The sequence below is a fragment of the Chanodichthys erythropterus genome, chromosome 19 (genome assembly GCF_024489055.1).
Source record: "Chanodichthys erythropterus isolate Z2021 chromosome 19, ASM2448905v1, whole genome shotgun sequence".
Classification (NCBI taxonomy): domain Eukaryota; kingdom Metazoa; phylum Chordata; class Actinopteri; order Cypriniformes; family Xenocyprididae; genus Chanodichthys; species Chanodichthys erythropterus.
Genome location: NC_090239.1, coordinates 23,811,904 through 23,828,534, shown reverse-complemented (window position 1 = coordinate 23,828,534; position 16,631 = coordinate 23,811,904). Strand labels below are relative to the sequence as shown.

Below are 16,631 nucleotides of genomic sequence, written 5' to 3'. Positions count from 1 at the left end.
GCATCTAGGGCTACAACTAATGATTATTTTGATAATCAATTATTTTTTCGATTAATCAGATAAAAATCCTAATTTTATTTATTTTTATTTTATTGACAAAAAACACACTATTGCACATCCTGCCCAATGTCCTTCAAACAAATGTGCCAATTGAATGCTATGAAAACATGCAGTGCTTAATTTATTATACTACCTGTCATAATAAAGAGGGAACACAAATATTTTAGGAATCTATCAAAAACTTGTTTGAAACTAAAAATGGTATTGCCATTCATTAGGAAAATAACAAACTGTATATAGTGAATATAGGTTAAATCTCTACTCCACATTAAAAATGAAGATAGTAATAAAGAAAATGGTTACACTTTATTTTACAGTGCCATAGTTACATTGTAATTATTCAAATAAGTACTGAGTACTATTAATTAACTACATGTACTTACTATAGAGTTACAGTTAGGGTTTGGTTTAGGGTCAGTTACTTGTAATTATGCATAATTTACTGTCATTACTATAGTAAGTACATGTAGTAATGTGTAACTACGGCACTGTAAAATAAAGTGTTTACAAGATAATAATTAAAAACACAAACTCAGTGTTAACCAACAGGCAAGATAAATGTTCTGCAGGAACACACACGTTCACTTCGGACACAATCACCTCTTACTGTAATTTCTTTATCCTGTAAATAGGCTATAAGTAATGTCTTACATTTACATTCAATTACATGTTGTTATCCCTTTACAGTTAGTACTCTCATAAAATATTTGAATGACATGTTAGTTTTTAAATCTAAATTTAACTTTAAACAACAAGGACGAGCCTTTATGCAAAATGTAAATGCTTGCATCGATTTGTAACATTTACAGATAAGGATATAGCCATAGAATGAATGTTTTGCGCTGAGAACGCACATGCATCTGTCAAAGCGCCTGACAGTGCAAGCCATAATGCATTAGCTTGAAGCTTAAAGAATTCTCATGTTTTGATCAGCTTTGATCTTGTACCTTTCCCGCAGCTGCTCAATCTTTTTTATTCACAATGATTTTCATTATTGATTATTATCAACTTCATCGAATAGTTGTTGCAGGCCTACATGCATCTACAGTCATTAAAACACTAATTTTCTCATAATATACACTGCATCTCTTTTCTCACAGCATCTGAATTTTTGACAGTTCAGAATCAATTCTTTCTTTTAAGAGAATAACTTTATTTGTCATGCACTTTGATCTTTAAAACTTTGCAGACCTTTTACATTCACAGCTATATTACAATCCGCATGAAAGGTAGCCTAACATCCGAAAAAGCATAATAGAGGCATTTTAATTATTCTATAAAAAGATGAGCTGTAAAGTTCTGTAACCAATCTGTTTAGTACAGAAGAGGATTAGGGCTGAGCAATAATAAAAAAATAAAACCATTTCGAGATTAAAGTTGTTAAATTTCGAGAAAAAACTCGTTAAATTTCGAGAAAAAGGTCGAGATAAATTGTTGAGAATAAAGTCATTAAATTACGAGAAAAAAAGTTGTTAAATTACGAGAACAAATTAGTTAAATTTCAAGAAAAAAAGTCTAAATAAAATGTTGAGAATAAACTCGTTAAATTACGAGAAAAATTTTTTGTTAAATTTCGAGAAAAAGGTCGAGATAAAATGTTGAGAAAAAACTAATTAAATTTCAGGGAAAAAGTCAAGATAAAATGTTGAGAATAAACTCATTAAATTACAAGAAAAAATCGTTAAATTACGAGAACAAATTAGTTACATTTCAAGAAAAAAGTCGAAATAAAATGTTGAGAATAAACTTGTTAAATTACGAGAAAAAAAGTCATTAAATTACGAGAACAAATACGTTCAATTTCAAGAAAATAGTCAAGATAAAATGTTGAGAATAAACTCGTTAAATTATGAGAAAAAAGTTGAGATAAAATGTTGAGAATAAAGTCATTAAATTACGAGAAAAAACAGTAAATAAAAAAAAGAATAAATTTGTTAATTTAATGACTTTTTTTACATTTTATCTCGACTTTTTTATCGAAATTTAACAACATTTTTCTCATAATTTAACGAATTTGTTCTCGTAAATTAATGAGTTTATTCTCAACATTTTATCTTGACTTTTTTCTTGAAATTTAACGAGCTTTTTCTCGAAATTTAACAACTTCAATCTCGAGATGGTTTTATTTTTTTATTATTGCTTGGCCCTAATCCTCTTCCGTAGTTTAGTGATGAGACTTTCCTAGGCAGAGGAGATTACTGACATACTGTAATTTTCTCAACAGTAGTTTGTGCACTGTTACATCTCATAACTTTATGTTAAATAATTAATTCACGTTCAAATGAAAATTTGCCCAAGCTTTACTCACCCTCAAGCCATCCTAGATGTGTATGACTTTCTTCTTTCAGATGAACACAATCAGATATATTTTAATAAATATCCTGGCGCATCCAAGCTTTATCATGGCAGTGAACGGGACCAACAAGTATGAAGCTGAAGAAAGTGCTTCCATCCACATCCATCCATCATAAACGTGTGTTCAAGTAAAGGCCTTCTGAAGCGAAGCCATGCATTTGTGTAAAAAAATATCCATATTTAACAAGTTATGAAGTAAAATATCTATTTTCCGCCAGACTGCCTTCCATATTCAACGTACAAAGAAAGTGTAAACTGGCATCACATCAGTTACACTTTGTGTAAGTTGAATAGGGAAGGTGTAGGACGTAGCATAAGCTTTGTGAACATTTTTCCGAAAACAAGACTTAATATGCCATTTTGCTTTTCTTGATTTAAGAGTCTACTGCAAAGACTGAGTAAGGTTATTTTTGTTGTTTGTTTCTTTTGCAGTGTAAGTCCATTAATGTGATTTCTGTTTGTTTATTTTCACAAACTAAGGGAAGACCCAGAATTATTTCTGTGGAAATGGAAATCAGGCCACAGAAGCTCAACTCGCATTGAACCTGGAAAATTCCTTTAAATCTGTCGAAATGCTCAAGCCTGTTTGTTTTTTTTATAACTTCTTTTTTAATGGAAGAACGTTTTGGATTTAATAATGGAAAAGCTAATGAACAATCAGGGCGTATCCATATCTGGAACAGACATACAGGCACCGCTGATTCGACCCCTTCAGCGTCTGTCTCACTCCTTAAGAATAAATAAGACACAATCTCTCACTCCAAGGGTTTTTGACACTATCACAGACTTGCAATGTGTAAGAAAGTTATTTAACTGTGAAATGTAAAGGGTCCTACTGAGATCCCACAGCCTTCACCACTAACAAGAACCATCTGTGAATGACGTACAGAGACCCACATGCGAGAGATATACTGTTTTTCTCTTCTGTTTTGTAAGTGTACTGTAAATTAAATGTTTCTATGTGAAAGAACACGACTAAACCTCTCAATGCTTTTATTGTGGACATCATTTGCAAATTCTGTATCTAAAGAAAACAGTCATGTTCAGTTTCTGTGAGGGTTTGTGTGAACTGTGATTTGTGGGATTGCAAGAGGCAAAGTTTCACATGTGTTTGTGTTTAAATGGGAGGTCACGTTCTCAATGGTACTACATTAGAAAGCAGTGTGGAGAGAAATACGTATCGGTAGTCCTTTCATATTAATATAATGGTAAATCAAAAAGATGAAGCATTAAAAGTGTCAAGCCTTGATATTTCATTCTGTCACTTTTATGTTTTACTATTCCTGTTGACTGTTGTAATCTTAAAGGGATAGTTCACCCAAAAATGTTGTCAACATTTACTCACCCTCAAAACCTATATGCAAATTTTTTTACGGAGTGTTTGTTTACACTAAGTGCAAATAGCGTCCCTTGTTGGCAAATGCTATTTACATTAGCTCCACCCACCAATGTCTGGTTGGGCCACTTAAGTTTAAGAAAAGAGGTGCAAAAATCAACTTCTTCAGTGGCGCAGTAGTAGCGACTAAGAATCGACACGGTTCGGATCCGCCTTTTGCCGAGCTCGCATTTATTTTCAATAAAAGTGGAAAAAACCTGCAAACAAGTGTTTAATAATATTAAAAGTGCTTATTGGGTAGGGTTAGGGGAAGGTGTAGGGAGGTTTTTTATTCTCCCAATAAGGCAGCATCCATTTAATGATTTTAATAGATATAATCATTTACACTCTTTTTGATATTATTGCATTCTGTTAATGTATAAAAAAATACTTAGATGCGAATATAAAGTATAGATAGCATCTAATTATTATTTACTCTTATTGCAAAGAACTGATACTTTTACATGATGTAAATAGAATCTATCGCTATTTTCACCTAGTGTAAATAGCATAAGAAAAGGCTGCCATTGTCACTTAGTGTAAATAGCAATTTTTATTTAGTGTAATTAGCATCTTTTGCTATTTTTAATTAGTGTAAATAGCATCTATCGCTAAGAAAATATGTTATTTTTAATTAGTGTAAATAGCATCTATCGCTAAGAAAATATGTTATTTTTAATTAGTGTAAATAGCATCTATCGCTAAGAAAATATGTTATTTTTATTTAGTGTAAATAGCATCTATCGCTAAGAAAATATGTTATTTTTAATTAGTGTAAATAGCATCTATCGCTAAGAAAATATGTTATTTTTAATTAGTGTAAATAGCATCTATCGCTAAGAAAATATGTTATTTTTAATTAGTGTAAATAGCATCTATCGCTAAGAAAATATGTTATTTTTAATTAGTGTAAATAGCATCTATCGCTAAGAAAATATGTTATTTTTAATTAGTGTAAATAGCATCTATCGCTAAGAAAATATGTTATTTTTAATTAGTGTAAATAGCATCTATCGCTAAGAAAATATGTTATTTTTAATTAGTGTAAATAGCATCTATCGCTAAGAAAATATGTTATTTTTAATTAGTGTAAATAGCATCTATCGCTAAGAAAATATGTTATTTTTATTTAGTGTAAATAGCATCTATCGCTAAGAAAATATGTTATTTTTAATTAGTGTAAATAGCATCTATCGCTAAGAAAATATGTTATTTTTATTTAGTGTAAATAGCATCTATCGCTAAGAAAATATGTTATTTTTATTTAGTGTAAATAGCATCTATCGCTAAGAAAATATGTTATTTTTAATTAGTGTAAATAGCATCTATCGCTAAGAAAATATGTTATTTTTATTTAGTGTAAATAGCATCTATCGCTAAGAAAATATGTTATTTTTAATTAGTGTAAATAGCATCTATCGCTAAGAAAATATGTTATTTTTATTTAGTGTAAATAGCATCTATCGCTAAGAAAATATGTTATTTTTATTTAGTGTAAATAGCATCTATCGCTAAGAAAATATGTTATTTTTATTTAGTGTAAATAGCATCTATCGCTAAGAAAATATGTTATTTTTATTTAGTGTAAATAGCATCTATCGCTAAGAAAATATGTTATTTTTATTTAGTGTAAATAGCATCTATCGCTAAGAAAATATGTTATTTTTATTTAGTGTAAATAGCATCTATCGCTAAGAAAATATGTTATTTTTATTTAGTGTAAATAGCATCTATCGCTAAGAAAATATGTTATTTTTATTTAGTGTAAATAGCATCTATCGCTAAGAAAATATGTTATTTTTATTTAGTGTAAATAGCATCTATCGCTAAGAAAATATGTTATTTTTATTTAGTGTAAATAGCATCTATCGCTAAGAAAATATGTTATTTTTATTTAGTGTAAATAGCATCTATCGCTAAGAAAATATGTTATTTTTATTTAGTGTAAATAGCATCTATCGCTAAGAAAATATGTTATTTTTAATTAGTGTAAATAGCATCTATCGCTAAGAAAATATGTTATTTTTATTTAGTGTAAATAGCATCTATCGCTAAGAAAATATGTTATTTTTATTTAGTGTAAATAGCATCTATCGCTAAGAAAATATGTTATTTTTATTTAGTGTAAATAGCATCTATCGCTAAGAAAATATGTTATTTTTATTTAGTGTAAATAGCATCTATCGCTAAGAAAATATGTTATTTTTATTTAGTGTAAATAGCATCTATCGCTAAGAAAATATGTTATTTTTATTTAGTGTAAATAGCATCTATCGCTAAGAAAATATGTTATTTTTATTTAGTGTAAATAGCATCTATCGCTAAGAAAATATGTTATTTTTAATTAGTGTAAATAGCATCTATCGCTAAGAAAATATGTTATTTTTATTTAGTGTAAATAGCATCTATCGCTAAGAAAATATGTTATTTTTATTTAGTGTAAATAGCATCTATCGCTAAGAAAATATGTTATTTTTATTTAGTGTAAATAACATCTATCACTAAGAAAATATGTTATTTTTATTTAGTGTAAATAGCATCTATTACTAAGAAAATATGTTATTTTTATTTAGTGTAAATAGCATCTATCGCTAAGAAAATATGTTATTTTTATTTAGTGTAAATAGCATCTATCGCTAAGAAAATATGTTATTTTTATTTAGTGTAAATAGCATCTATCGCTAAGAAAATATGTTATTTTTATTTAGTGTAAATAGCATCTATCGCTAAGAAAATATGTTATTTTTATTTAGTGTAAATAGCATCTATCGCTAAGAAAATATGTTATTTTTATTTAGTGTAAATAGCATCTATCGCTAAGAAAATATGTTATTTTTATTTAGTGTAAATAGCATCTATCGCTAAGAAAATATGTTATTTTTATTTAGTGTAAATAGCATCTATCGCTAAGAAAATATGTTATTTTTATTTAGTGTAAATAGCATCTATCGCTAAGAAAATATGTTATTTTTATTTAGTGTAAATAGCTTCTATCGCTAAGAAAATATGCTATTTTTATTTAGTGTAAATAGCAACTGCCTTTTTTTTTCTTCTGCAGAACACAAAATATGTTATTTTGAACTAACATTGGACCCCATTAACTTTCACTGTATTGACCAAAAAAAAACATTTTTTAAACTATCTTCACAGAAAATCATGTTTATGGTTATAAAATACTCATGTCTTATAGTCACATTTAGATTTAGCAATGATAAAAGCAATTAAGCAGTTGAGATTTGCTATATATTATATATTACTCTACACAACTGTTTGTATGGCAATGAAGTTGGACATATATCCAATGCAACAGATTAAATCAATTACATTTTTAAGCCAACGATTGGGTTGGTCCATATCTGACCCAACTCAGCATTTTTTGTGCATAGTTACATTTTGTGACAAAATAAAACTAATTCTGTTCTGTTCTTGTTCTTCAGAATAAAGAATTGCATACAGATTTGGAGGGTGAGTAAATGATGACAGAATTTACATTTCTGGGTGAACTATCCCATTTACACACCCTAGTACTGCCAGTGTATATACACCATAAATTATAGTCTTAGTCAATGTATGCAAACAATGTTTTATCGACTGTATTTGAACTGCAGGACAAAACTGGTGATTTACACCCAACACTACTAGAGTTTGTTCTGTAACAGTCACCATAAAATATTTCACCAAATGAGGGGAAAAAAACATGGCTTGTGTTGCTTTAACATGACCTAAATAAAGCTAAAATAATCTGGGGAGACATGCCAAAACCAGTGAAACGTTATACTAAAAGTAGACACGGTTTGAATTAGCTCATGAAAGAAAGGTTTCCATTTTTGACCATGGGATGAGTCTCAGACAAGATTCTTTGAACGGCATCCAGGTAAACATTTATGAAGGCCTGCACGTGCCCTAAAAAACCCACATCCTTTCAAAACAACCATTTGCCAGTTTTCCAGAGACCATTTTAGAGCTCATAACACACCTTCACACATTTAAAAGTTTAACGGATAATACAAGACAGAGTTAAATCAGTTTCAAAACAAGGGATCTACAAGCTGTTTACCAAGTCAGCAAATGAAGAATACATAAAACCTGAGGTCACATCAATTATGAAGTGTGTGATTACACGAGGTGAGCGTAATCTTGTAACTGACACTATAAAGCTGCTCCTGACAGCAGGAGCTCATGGACATGAAGATCTTATCATTGTAAGACAGACAGATGTAACATCATAGCATGTGATCAGGATGTGTTCAACACAAAGCCTCTCCAAAGTGTCTCAGCTAACCATAACAAATCATTAAAATACATAAATGTGTCTCTGCCTCTGGAAAACACAATGTATTAAAGGCAAGGACAATTTGAAAAAAGAGATGTATATATATATTTATATTTATACAACAGTTCTTCCAGGTTCTCGAACCTGATTGGCTGCAAGCCAATTAGTTGTTTAGACCTGAAATATGTGACTCATATTTAATCATAGCACTATTTTACAATTTGTTTAGACGTTTTCGGAGATGCGAGCTCCAGGCCGTTCAGTGCTCGTGTACCCGCCGAGAACAGCTTCATCTCGGCCAGTGCTTAATTATAAAAATGGAACGATTTTTTAAATTAAAAAATGTGCAATGAAAAACATGTGTGCTAAAAACTTAAGCAAGTGCATACACTCTAAAAAATGCTGGGTTGTTTCAACCAAAAATTGGGTCAAATATGGACAAACCCAACCGTTGGGTTAAATTTTTAAATGCATTTTTTTAACCCAACGGTTGGGTTTGTCCATATTTGACCCAATTTTGGGTTGAAACAACCCAGCATTTTTTAGAGTGTATGGTTTGTCCAATGTAACTGTGATGTCCAAAAAATTAATAATAATAATAATATTTTTTTAAAGATTTAAAGGGGCGTGGGCAAAAAAGTTTGATGATTTTATATACACTCTAAAAGATGCTGGGTTAAAAACAACCCAAGTTGGGTTGTAAAATGGACAAACCCAGCGATTGGGTTGTTTTAACCCAGCGATTGGGTTAAATGTTTGCCCAACCTGCTGGGTAGTTTTATTTAAACCAACTATTATTTAAAAATTGCTATATGGCTAGCTTAAAATGAACCCAAAATAGTTGGGAAATTAAAAACCAGATGCAATTATAGGCAACAATAATAGACAAAAGGTGAATGTTTATTAATAAGCTTTAATATTTTATTAATAAAAATTTAGTTCAATAGTTTATTAATATAAATTTATTAATAAGCAATTTAATAAATGTTTATTGTTTAATAATTATTCATTGAACATTAATAAATGTTAATTTCCAACATACTTTGGGTTAATTTTAATTAAGCAATACAGTAATTTTTAAACAATACTCAGCAGGTTGGGCAAACATTTAACCCTACCGCTGGGTTTAAAACAACCCAATTGCTGGGTTTGTCCATTTTCAACCCAACTTGGGTTGTTTTTAACCCAGCATTTTATTAGAGTATGTATGCACACATATACATAGCTTATACAAACAATAAAACATTGTGTCCTTATACAGCACAATCCAAATATAATTTCTATTTAGGGCAGCTTTTACTTTTCTAAAAGATGTGACCTTCTCCTGGTGGATGAAAAATGTGGGTCACACTTTAGAGTAGGGTTCAGTTCCCTTTCATGGGAACATCGACGCTGCATAGTCGCTTTGGGAACGCCTCTGCGTGATTACGTCTTGAAGCACTTGTGTAATCGAACCAATAGTGTAACGGGACGTCAGAGCGGGTGACGTCACGGACCAGGAAACTATAAAGCACCCCTGAGAACAAAGAACGCTAGCTTCTGCGTCTTCAGCAAGCGCTCTGTGTATTGTGTGTCTTATTTGGTGTTGTCTGTCCGTTATACAGTTCGAAAATATCTCTTAGTCCGAGGGCAAGAGTATTTTCAGTCCATAACACTTATATATATATATATATATATATTGAAAGACACGTTTATAAAAAATATGGCGGCAGGACAAACAGGCAAGCAGCAGTTCATTCAATGCGCTTCTCCCTGCCCTCGCTTCATCACGGGCGGGGATACACACGAGTTATGTGTAGCCTGTTTGGGAGTTGAGCATGCCCAGGCAGCTCTTGAGGGAGCTGTCTGTGTGCATTGCGAAAAGTTAACGCTCCGTACACTCCGTTCACGCCGGGCGTTCTTCGAGAAAGATAAAGAGAGCGCCGCGGCGAGTGTTCCCCAGGGATCGGGTCCCGCTGCTGCTGAGGCACAGCGGCGGCTGCATTCCTGGGGTTCACAGATGGATCTGGTGGAGGGGTTAGAGACGGGCCCAGCCCTATCTCGGCCCTCACCCGCCAGACCCAGTGTCTCTCCTTTGGTTGTGGAAGCACGCGCTGCGGTTTCTTCCCCAGAGGAGAGGCACCAGCGCTTCACCTGTCTAGCTCTGAGGAGTTGGATGTGGTGAGCGTTGAAGCTGGAGAGGAGGACTCGCCATCCTCATCTCCAGCATATGAGGAGCTGCTGGAGGTTGTGACTAGGGCAGTGGCAAAACTTAATATCGAATGGCCAGCAGAAAAAAGCGAAGCGCGTCACAAAAGCAAACTGGATGAGCGCTTTCTCCCTGCCCGGTCACAGCCTCAGCGTCGGGGATTACCATTCTTTCCCGACCTCCACACCGAGGTGACGAGGTCGTGGAAAAAGCCAGCACAATATCGTGTATATAACCCTCAAACATCTATATATTCTAATATATTGGGGCTTAAACAACATGGCTATGGGACGATGCCTCGGGTCGAAGAGACGCTCGCGAGCTATCTCTCGCCCGAGTCTGCGTCGTCCCTAAAATCCCTGACGCTGCCCACCAGACCACTAAGAACAACATCAGCTCTGGTGGGCAAAGCATATGCCTCAGCAGGTCAGGCCGCAGCGTGTTTACACACAATGTCTGTCCTTCAAGCATATCAGGCTGACCTGCTGGGGGAGATCGATGAGAGCGGTGAGGCTAGCTTTGATATGATTCAGGAACTTCGTAAAGCCACTGATCTATCTCTCCGTGCCACCAAGGAGACGGCAAAAACAATCGGTCGCTCTATGGCAGCCCTGGTGGCAACGGAGAGGCATTTATGGCTAAACTTATCAGACATCAGAGAAAGAGATAAGAGCGTCTTATTGGATGCGCCGCTGTCTCCCCTGGGCCTCTTCGGCGACTCTGTCACTTCGGTCGTCGAGAGGTTCCAGGAGGCAAAAAAGCAGTCAGCGGCCTTCCAGAAGTTCCTCCCTCGCCGCTCTCTCCCGTCCGAGGCTGCTGAGCGGGAGCAGCCTCGGGCGTCTAGCAGCTCCTCATCTGTGCAGAGAGCGCAACAAAAACAGAGTGTTGCTGCCCGTGCTCCCCCGCAAAGAGCTTGGGGACCGGGACGGGCAACACAGTCGAAGCCTTCCCGGGGTAGAACAGATCTGAGGACTGTTATTATCGCCAGGAAGGCTTCGAAGAAGTCCTGACGCCAGTGGCCCAGGACTTCCGAGGGGTAGCCCCCTCTGGAGAGGGTCCTGTATTAAAATCTATAAAATTAACTCCTCTCCGGCACCCTCAAGGGGCCGTTCTGCCAACCCTGCCACCCCGTGTGCTTCAGGGCGCAGCGGTCCCCACCGACCCTCTGAGGGGGGTCGGCCAGCGCTTGTTTCGGCTGCTCCCTGCCGGTACGCCGCTTCAGGGCACCGAGCCAAGTGCTCAAAAAACACCAGAGGCCAGTCTCGAGAGGCTGGTTCCCTTAGTGAAATTTCTGGAGGAATGGAAACGTCTTCCCAACATTTCTCAATGGGTACTGCGTATGATAGAAAAGGGTTACAAAATACAATTCGGGTTTCGCCCGCCCCGGTTCAATGGGGTCCTCCCTACAGTGGTGGGCCCCCAGCAGTCTCTGGTTATGGAACAAGAAGTTATGACACTTTTGCAAAAAGGAGCTATAGAAAGGGTTCCTCCTCCCAGCAAACAGTCAGGGTTTTACAGCCGTTACTTCATCGTTCCGAAGAAGGATGGAGGGTTGTGTCCCATAATAGATTTACGTATGTTAAATCGCTCAGTACAAAAACTCAAGTTCAAGATGCTAACACTCAAACAGATCACCACTCAGATCAGGTCCGAGGACTGGTTTGTGACAATAGATCTGAAAGACGCTTTACTTTCATGTGTCAATCCATCCTTCACATTGGAAGTACCTCAGGTTTGCTTTCGGGGGCGAAGCTTACCAATACAAGGTTCTTCCCTTTGGCCTATCCCTTTCACCCCGCACCTTCACGAAGTGCGTGGATGCAGCCCTGGCTCCTCTGAGACTCCAGGGCATCCGCATACTGAATTATATCGACGATTGGTTGATTTTAGCTCAATCAGAGCACAGGCAGTTCTACATCGAGATGTAGTTCTGTCACACATGAGAAGGTTAGGGTTGAGACTCAATGCCAAGAAGAGTGTGCTTCTACCAGCTCAGACTACCAACTATCTAGGGGTAGTTTGGGATTCTACTACGATGCAGGCACGTCTGTCTCCTGCTCGGGTGAATTCCATTCTCTCAACCGTGAAAGGGGTGAAATTAGGCCAGTCACTCACTGTAAAACAGTTTCAGAGACTGTTGGGTCTGATGGCAGCGGCGTCCAACGTGATACCTTTTGGCCTGCTGCACATGAGACCCTTACAGTGGTGGCTCAGGACCAGGGGGTTTCTCCGAGGGGAAATCCTCTCCGCATGATCAAAGTCACGCGGCGATGCCTTCGTGCTTTATCCATGTGGAAGAAGCCCTGGTTCCTGTCCCAGGGTCCTGTGTTGGGAGCTCCTTGTCGTCGCGTAATGCTAACGACGGATGCATCTCTCACAGGCTGGGGGGCGATCATGAGTGGTCGCTCAGCTCAGGGTCTTTGGGAGGACCATCATCGTTCTTGGCACATAAATCGGCTGGAAATGATGGCGGTATTTCGAGCACTCAAATACTTCCTCCCAGACCTGAGGGGCCACCATGTGTTGGTCCGTACAGACAACATGTCGGTGGTCTCATATATCAACCATCAGGGGGGTCTGAGGTCTCGTCAGTTGTACAAATTAGTCCTTCGGATCCTCCTGTGGTCCCAGGGGAAGCTCCTCTCCCTGAGAGCGGCTTACATCCCGGGGGCATCAAAATGTGGGGGCAGACATCCTGTCGAGGCAGGGGCCGAGGCCCGGGGAATGGAGACTTCACCCCGAGGCGGTGGAGTTGATATGGAAAGAATTCGGTCGCGCAGAAGTCGACTTATTTGCCTCGAAAGAGACGTCTCACTGCCCGCTGTGGTACTCACTAACTCATCCATCCCCCCTGGGGTTGGATGCCATGGTACAGACGTGGCCGAGGCTGCGTCTGTACGCCTTTCCCCCGATTGCTCTGCTCCCCGGAGTTCTGGAGAGGGTTCGGCGGTACGGGGCCCGTCTCATATTGGTAGCCCCGTTCTGGCCAACCCGAGTATGGTTCACGGACCTAGTGTCCCTTCTAGACGGCTCCCCCATGGAGATTCTAATCAGGCAGGACCTTCTGTCTCAAGCGGGCGGCACAATAATTCATCCCCGCCCAGAGTTATGGAAACTGTGGGCTTGGCCTCTGAGGGGGCCGAGCTCATAGAATCTGGTCTCCCAACTGAGGTTGTGGAGACCATACTCCATTCCAGAGCTCCGTCCACGAGAAAACTATATGCATACAAGTGGAAGCTGTTCGCTACTTGGTGTAGCCAGTCTCAAGTGGACCCGTTCCACTCTTCTATCAGTCACATACTGCAATTTCTCCAAGAAAAATTCTCGGATGGCCTAACTCCTTCTACATTAAAGGTCTATATAGCAGCAATCTCCGCTTATCACTCTCCTTTGGAGGGTGTTTCTGTGGGAAGAAACCCACTAGTCATACGTTTTCTCCGTGGCACCCAGAGGCTGAGGCCGGCTGTACGTACAAAAACTCCTTCCTGGGACTTAGCTATTGTACTCGAAGGGCTGTCTGCGACTCCCTTTGAACCTTTGGAGGAAGTACATGAGAGGTTCCTCACGCTAAAAACCGTATTTCTGCTGGCTATTACATCTCTTAAAAGAATTGGAGACCTTCAGGCACTTTCAGTTGCTCCTTCATGCTTAGACTTTGCGCCTGGAATGGTCAAAGCTTTCTTGCATCCTAGACCTGGGTATATACCCAAGGTCCCTACTCATGTCCCAGGGCCTATTGTACTGCAGGCCTTTTATCCTCCACCTTTCACGAATGAGGATCAGGAAAAACTAAATCTGCTCTGCCCAGTGAGGGCTTTAGACACCTATGTCCACAGAGCTGCCCTGTGGCGAAAAACAGAACAGCTGTTTATATGTTACGGGTCCCCTAACAAGGGAGGTCCTGCGTCTAAGCAGAGAATGAGCAAGTGGGTGGTCGAGGCCATCTCTCTTGCTTATAAGTCATCCGGACAGCCCTCGCCTTTGGCCGTCCGGGCACACTCTACCAGGGGTATGGCTGCCTCAAAGGCTCTGATTTCGGGGTTCCCCTCAATGATATCTGCGATGCTGCTGGGTGGTCATCTCATCATACCTTCGTTAGATTCTACAACCTTGACTTGGGCTCCACTCCAGGGTCCTCAGTACTGTCATCCTAAAAGGTGATTCAGACAGGCATTTGGTCTTATGGCCTAGTTGGGATAGCGTTCCCAAAGCGACTACGCAGCGTCGATGTTCCCATGAAAGGGAACGTCTCGGGTTACGTTTGTAACCCTGGTTCCCTGAATAAGGGAACGAGACGCTGCGTAGCTTAGCCATACTCCCTGCACGCCTGTGAGCGCTTGCTTCATCCGTATCAGAAGCTAGCGTTCTTTGTTCTCAGGGGTGCTTTATAGTTTCCTGGTCCGTGACGTCACCCGCTCTGACGTCCCGTTACACTATTGGTTCGATTACACAAGTGCTTCAAGACGTAATCACGCAGAGGCGTTCCCAAAGCGACTACGCAGCGTCTCGTTCCCTTATTCAGGGAACCAGGGTTACAAACGTAACCCGAGACGTTCTCACTATTAACTAACTATTATATTTTTGCCTCAGTAAACTTCTAATTACTGCTTATTAATAGTTATTAAGATAGTTGTTAAGTTTGGGAATTGGGTAGGATTAAGGGATGTAGAATATGGTCATGCAGAATAAGGCATTAATATGTGCTTTTTAAGTACAGGCAATAACCTAGCAATATGCATTATAACTAGTTAATAGTGAGAATTGAACCCTAAACAAAAGTGTTACCGAATTTTGTAAAGACATAACAACTCCCTGGCAAGTTTTGCACAGTGACCGTCTGAACAAGTTCTTGGCCATGGAAAAGCATCTCTTCAGCGGACGGCATCACAAACTTTCTCATCATTAACTGTTGCCAGCAAGCTTAATTTCCCAGTCATCACAAATCTCCTGTCCGTCATCGTCACTGACCGTCCAAGCTTTTCTAACTCGATATGTGACAGAATGAGCTAGAGAAAACAAGAGGGTGTTTGGCTTCTCAGAACCAGAAACCAGATCCTTGCATGTCTGTGTAAGTGTGAAGCAGCGGTGTGTGAGGAAGCTCTGAAATGTCCTCTCAAGGAGCCCTTAGATCACCTTTCCCACGCAAGCAATCTGCTGATGGTCTTTTGGCGAGGATATTAATGTTTAATGTTTAATGTCTAAAGCATCTGAAGCAACACCAAGCAAAAACAACTAGGAAATGATAGTGCTCAAAAGGTTCAAAGAAAGCCTTGGTTTTAATCTTGTATTACATTTTTTGGTCCTTGAAAACACGATTACAATTTAAATACCCAGAATTGTGTGGTCTACATTCATCTGTAGCCAAAATAACAGAACAAATGATCTAAACAGGCTCAATATATAGTTCAAACACCCATGCGATTTCATTCCTATATGACAACAATTCGGCTTTGTCTATTAAACCTTTGACAAGTACGATCATAATGAACATTCAGATCTGTGCAGTTTTTTCTTATAGATATGAAACAGCTTCACAAACAGTCTTCAACCACACAGTATCATTATTTCTGTGTTAGATTTATTCAAATTATCACTGAAGCACTGGGATAAAAGTTTACAGTTCAGACATAAACACGGATGTCTACGGTAGCCACCAAATTAGAGCAAATCACTTTTGAAAGTAACTTGATGCTTCAAATAAAGACTGCATCAATTACATCGTTACACCAGTAGGTGGTGACAAATGACTGAAAAAGTATTTGTCATTGAGGGTATGTTTATGTGACAACGATGTACTAAAACCTGAAAAGTTTTTCTTTGTACATACAGCAATGTTGTCAAAATGATCCCCATTCACACAGATCTACGAAAATGACTAAATGCTGTATTACGCTACCAGGCCAGTAGATGTCACTTTTTTAAAATAAACACAACGCGACAATAGTCTGCAATGCATACATGAAATCACCATTTTCTCAAATTCACATCTTTGTTGTTTACGCAGAGATGGTAACAGTGTCGATTTCAAAAACTTAGATTTTTACAATTTGAAAACCATTTTCAAAAGTTTGCTTTTTTAAGCCCCCCAAACACCATTGTCATGTACATGAACGGCCAAAACACAAAAAGTTGTCTGTCTTTAGTTAAAAATGATGCTGTGTAAACGGTCCCTGAATCATTCATTCAAAAGATTTGTTCAAAAACACTGATTCATCCAGTAATGGTACAAGTGAAGTCATTGAATCATTCACTCAACTGATTAAAAAATGCATAAATCAAATTAATATTTTATATTTTAAAATAGACTGTAGCAATTAACATTTTGTCAGAACCTCTAGTAAATTTTATGCTATTCTATTTAGTTGTCTATTTAGAATCGT

The 16,631-nt window shown here is 37.8% G+C and overlaps 1 protein-coding gene across 1 annotated transcript in view; it reads left to right on the top strand.

Annotated features, from left to right (window-relative positions):
• vstm4b (V-set and transmembrane domain containing 4b) overlaps window positions 1–16,631 on the top strand; it is a 33,813-nt gene that overhangs the window by 14,816 nt on the left and 2,366 nt on the right. The window contains exon 9 of the mRNA XM_067369575.1: window positions 7,228–7,255. The gene's annotated coding sequence lies outside the window, so the exon portion shown is untranslated. The remainder of the gene's footprint in view (window positions 1–7,227; window positions 7,256–16,631) is intronic.